Source organism: Amphibalanus amphitrite, unplaced genomic scaffold (genome assembly GCF_019059575.1).
Source record: "Amphibalanus amphitrite isolate SeventyFive unplaced genomic scaffold, NRLGWU_Aamphi_draft 000074F_arrow, whole genome shotgun sequence".
NCBI classification, from domain to species: Eukaryota; Metazoa; Arthropoda; class Thecostraca; order Balanomorpha; family Balanidae; genus Amphibalanus; species Amphibalanus amphitrite.
In genome coordinates this window covers 293,158-298,703 of record NW_024881570.1, presented here as the reverse complement: position 1 = coordinate 298,703, position 5,546 = coordinate 293,158, and the positions used below count along the sequence as shown (strand labels likewise).

The 5,546-nt window shown below is 43.5% G+C and overlaps 1 long non-coding RNA gene across 1 annotated transcript; it reads left to right on the top strand.

Moving 5' to 3' along the window:
* The first annotated feature begins 845 nt into the window (after positions 1-845).
* Positions 846-1,745, top strand: LOC122379283. The gene is made up of 2 exons (XR_006256156.1): positions 846-1,132; positions 1,377-1,745. It is a non-coding gene; the product is annotated as an uncharacterized LOC122379283 (long non-coding RNA).
* The last annotated feature ends 3,801 nt before the right edge of the window (positions 1,746-5,546 follow it).

Sequence of the window (5,546 nt, the reverse complement as noted above, 5' to 3'; positions counted from 1 at the left end):
TTAGAAGATTGGTAAAGCTTTTCATAACTTGGAGGTCTCTTATACTCACAGAGATGACCACTTTTACAGGGCCTCCTAACCTGCACAGAGGGCCTCCAAGCCTGCACAGATGTTGAGATGTTGCCTGAACAGCTAGATAAGCTCAATAGACGCAGTTTTTTTGGGGGGGGGCCCAACAAGTGGGAAGATGGGGCCTCCAACAGGTGGAATTATGGGGGGGGCCTCCTGGTTTCTAATGGCCCCTCCCTTGGAGATTTTCTGGATCCGCCCCCACTGGCGGATCCAGACTTGCGTTTTTGGGGGGGGGGCCAACTCCTGCAAGTAACCAAACCTAGGGTACCCCCAAATCCTGTTTTCTCATCGGATTTAGGCCACTTATTTTTTCGTCACAGCCCTGAAACGATATTTTTTTTTAAACTAAAAATAAAAAAATAGAAATGGTAGCCCACCCAACCCGAGCCTAAATATTACTTTGAAAACACTTCAAATTGCTTTTGTCGACCAATTAGCCCGCTCCGGGTCGGTGCGTGGCGCAGCCTTCGCGGGCTGGGAGGTGTCGGTTGGACCCCCTGCCGTTCGGCCCCTGATTAAGCTAGAGCTCGCGAAAAAAAAAACAGGCGTGTTGCCCGTGAGTGACGAGACGAAGCCGATGATACCCAGGGTATATTGAGTGAAGGGTAGGACGAACTTTGGTAGGAATTTCTAGTATAACTACTAGAAAACCTACTATATGTGGTCGGGACTAGCAAAAAGTTAGTTCAAACTAGAATATGGTAGCGCTTATGGTTGGCAGTCGTGCATATTTACGTCTGGACAACGAGTTGCGGGGAAAAGTGCTGATTTTGTCGCAGTTTTAGGAGTCGGTGATTAGGCTGGTTTTTTGGGTTACTTTTTCGCTCCGATTCCTGTATTTCATAGTGTTTGGCTTTTGAATATTTTAGTTCTTTCAGAGAAATATTACTTGCCTTACAGATTTTGTAAAAATGTTTCAATTTTTATAAGCCGAACGTTAGAGTCCTAAAACAATACATCAGTACTACTATTATTGTAAACAAACAAACGGAGCACCACTTGGCTCTGTTCCAAGGCCTTTTTCGAGTTCATCTGGAGGTTTTCGTACTCGTGTACTCGTGTACGTTTTGTTGGATGTCTTAAATCTCTTGTGATTGACTTATAGCATATTAAAGAAGCATGTTGACTGAAAACAATCCCAAGTATCCAGGAGGAGGCTAAGAGAGGTCCTGATCGTCCTGAGCAAGATCAAGTTGAAGTTATGAAATGTTGGTTGATAAACGCAGGTTGATCTGGCTCACTTATCAGCAATAAAAGTAAAATTAAAAGAGCTTATTGGCTAAAAACAAGCCATATTATTGCAGGAGATCAATACTGAAGAGTACGCCGAGCAGTATCAAGCCAGAAAATGTTTGCTGATGATGATTGCATATTGTCTATTGATGTATTGGGATGAATAATTAATTATAACTTATAACAGCAAGATTATAACTATGAAGCGCTGACTATGAAGTGAAAAAATCTAGAATGAGCGAACTCAGGCAGCTTTACTTTGCTATGCAGATGGTAATGTGCATTACTCAAGTGTCTGGCAAATGAAACTTTGCATTTCTTGAAAAAGGATTTCAGTAAAATTGTGAATGTGACAAGCCATGCAACGATATGATCATATAATACGTGTTAATAGTCATTCGTGACAATGATCTTTGGTCCAATATACAATAGCAAAGCTCTCAGCGCTTCTTTCTGTGGATGGCCAGAAGTGTGACTCAGGATTTAGAAGTATTAGTCTTCTTCACAGGGATGTTATAAAATGTACTGGAGGGTTATCTTCCAGCAAGGAACTTTATTTTGAGTTGGTATGAGATGTAGGCACAAGAACTTAGGTGCTTAGTGCCTATAGTTAGTAGTTGTGTAGGTTTAGTTTGGTCAGGTTAGATTAGGTTATGCTAGTTTTTAGTTAATTTGCCAGGTGTCCATAAAAAATGTGACCAGGGCGGTGTTTCACGGGATGCTGCTACCACGCTGCTATCCAATTGCACGAACTGACGTCACACTTGTGGTAGTGTTGGAGCAATGGGCCTGTTGATGTTTCCATGGAAACCCAATTTGACACGTGTATAAGCAGCGTGCTGCTATCACTGGTGAAACAGGGCCCTGACTAACCTAACCTAACCTCAATCATCACACATATTTGCAATCTACTCATAGCAGAAGCACCCAGTTATATGATAGATACTCACCATGACTCAATCTTACCTGCTAACAACTTAAAAACAGCTCGCGTCAAGCCGTTGCCAAGTTAGCTCACCTTTGCCAAGCCGCATCCATGGAAACAGCCAAATGAGGAACTGGCTCATTGGGTGGCTGGTGTCAGTCTGTGCATTGAAAGTGTTTCTTCTCTGAAGCTGCTCTGCACTGCTGTATTGCCATGTTAGATGCTCAGAAAATGTGGGAAATGATAATTGAGATACTTTAGTGCTTTGTTCATGCTCCAGACATCAACAAGTACAAATTCTGCAGGGTACACCTATGAGCTAGGTGAGTATTTTATGTGAATGTGATGTTTGACTGTAGTAAATACACAAACAAACACAGGGTCACAGTTATATTCAATCTCCACATAAACACAACAAAAACGCCCAAAGCCTCACTCCGCGAGCACACCACAAATAACGCAAGCCTTTGCAGGCACCAAAATGCTTTGATTTACAGGATAGGTATACTTTTTATATCCTTTATCCTCTGGGATCTTGCTGCCAAGTTGAAGTAAGATGACTGAACTTCAGTATTTATCAACCTTTTCTTCTTATAGCCACTGCTATACGAGAATGACTAAATGCTTGGTTTGATTGATTAACTGCCTTGAAAATTTAATGATCGATCTTCAATTCTCAATGAAGGCACAAATAAAATAGTTTCCTCTCCTCTTGGAATACACAAAACAAAATATTTAATAACTTCTTAGTGGATGGACGAGAGCCTGATGCATGTTCGCTTCATATTTTGTAACAAAAGCGCAAAAACTGCAATATAACGGCACTATATGTTTCTGGACAAAATGCAGCGGCAGTAAAACCTTCCCTGATGGCATTCATTCTTAGCCAAATGTAATGACAAAAATATTTTGTAGTAACTATTAAATTCCGGCTAAAAACAGTGCACGGTTTGAAAAAGAATCATTCCAATGACGGTCCATTCTTGCGGTCCAGAAATCGCCACTATTTCCGGCCTCTCCAACGCAACTCGTTGTCCAGACGTAAATATGCGGCAGTCGTGACGCGCACGTGACATTCATTTCTTAAATTTCTTAAATAACAGGTTTAGGGGCCGATTAGTGCGCAGACACATTCAATTAGCTATTAATAATTGATTACGCAAACATTCAAGATTCTACATCATTCAATTCTAGCCGAAATCATACGGCGCTCCCAGGATTCGAACTCACGACCCTCGGATCCGTAGTCCGATACGCTACCGACTGCGCTACCGAGGACCGCGCGCAGATGACCGGAGAGGCGGATCGCGGGTGCTGGCGTGCAGAGAAATCTTTACCCTGTACGCCGTAGAAGATCGGCTGGGTTTCGTGAAAAATGGTAGAGGAATTGTCGAAAGAAAATTCATCGATCTATCATTTGAGACTAAGAACCATTGATTCCTTCAAAGGTTGACCGAGATATCGCTCGCCGAAAACAAGCCATTTAACATGTAAACCCTATGGGCTGGTAGGAAATGTACGCCGTGGAGCAGCAGTGCTACCAACTAACTTCGGCGGGGGCCGGATGATACCCGATTTTAAGGTCCTTGGTCATTGGTTGACCTTCCAGGGCGGTGTTTCACGGTCGTGCTGACAGCCGCTGACAGCGCATTCCGCGAGCTAAGGTCAGCCTTCGGTAGTGTTGTGGGTATAGGCTTGTTGATGTCTCCATTGAAACCAAAAGTGCCATCAGCGCTGGCAGCGGCTGGCAGCGTGCCGTGAAACACCGCCCAGGTCAGGTCACAGACCCAAAAGACGGGAAAATCAGGACCTGTCAGAACCTCCTAAAGTAAGGCTGTAATACGTTTTGTTTTGTGCTGATCACAAATTTCATGTTAGTTTGGATCATAGATAATGTCTTCATGCGTTTAGACCATGTCGGGGCAGGTCAGGTCAGATCAACCAGTAGGAGTACTTATGGGCGTCCGTATAGCAGGTGTCCACTACCACTGGCAGCTACGTAACATGATACGAAGGCATCAAAACTACTTCGTAAATGTTCAAATGGCTGCAAAATGCTAAATTCAAAATCAGCTAAACGAAACTATCCTAAAAACATGTTAAACTCGGAAAAGTGCACCGAGGTCATCAAAGGTCAATGACCTGACTTGACCGTAAGGTGACATTGGCATCCGCCCTAATGCGTGGGAGCAACATCATATCACATGTTTGAGCGTTTTAAACCACGAAAAGACTATAAAAGCGCGGATAATGTGAGCCGACATACGCCGAATCGCTATTCCGGCCAAACATGGCCTCCAACATGGCCAAACAGTCTCGAGAAATAGGCCACAAGTCAAAGTTCACTTGGGTCAGGGTCATGAAATTTTCAGACTTTGTCACCATGAGGGTACTAAAGTTTCGTCGCGATCGGCTTCATGATACCTTACACGATAACTTCACACGTCGATCGAGAGTTAAAGCATGGATGAAGGAGAACCAGGGGATGAAGGTTCTTTCATCCATGGTTAAAGTGTGCAATAAGAACTTCTTGGGTGAAGACAAGACCAACACTTTTATCAAGCTCACAGATTTTTAATGATACGGTATTTTCTCTCTACCTCCTACGCCCTTCTCACATTCATTTTTCTTAAGTGTTTTTGGGGACAAAAAATATATGTTGTTCCCCTTTCAGGCTTGGGGGCATGACCCCGTGGCCCCCCTGGATCCGCTAGGCCGAAACTAACTAGGTCGTTTTCAAACGGTCTGATATTTCAGGTCATAGTTTGCAAACGGCCGGTGTTTTCAGGTAGTTTCATATGGCCTGACTGGGCCAGGCCGTTTGCAAACGGACCGAATTTTCATACGGCCTGTAACATATATTCAGATTTCGACATCTGTCGTAGCATCAAATGCTGATTTGGCGCACTCAAAAGCCGGAATTGGTCCTTGGATGCCGTAAGGACCCTTTTAAGAAATAAGTGACCCGACTGACCCTTAGAGATTGGCCTGAGCTGTGACCGAAATAAGTCTTTTACCGTTTCGCAGGAAGGGACAAAAAGGTCCCTCATATGCTTCTTGTACAATTACGAAACAAAACAAGTTTTTTTTTCAACGAAAACTCAATGAGTTTTCCTAAAAAATTTATTGCGCATATTCCGTGAATGAAAAGTTGCCGGGTTATGTCAGGTCAGGCTGCCACAGCAAGTTTGTTAACTTGACAGCTCAATCGATATTTATGCAATAAGACCTTCTCGGGTGACGATAAGACATGACGACACTTTATGAAGGAAGCTAGTAAACCCGGTAGTTTCTCCATAGGCGCGGGAACCGGGGG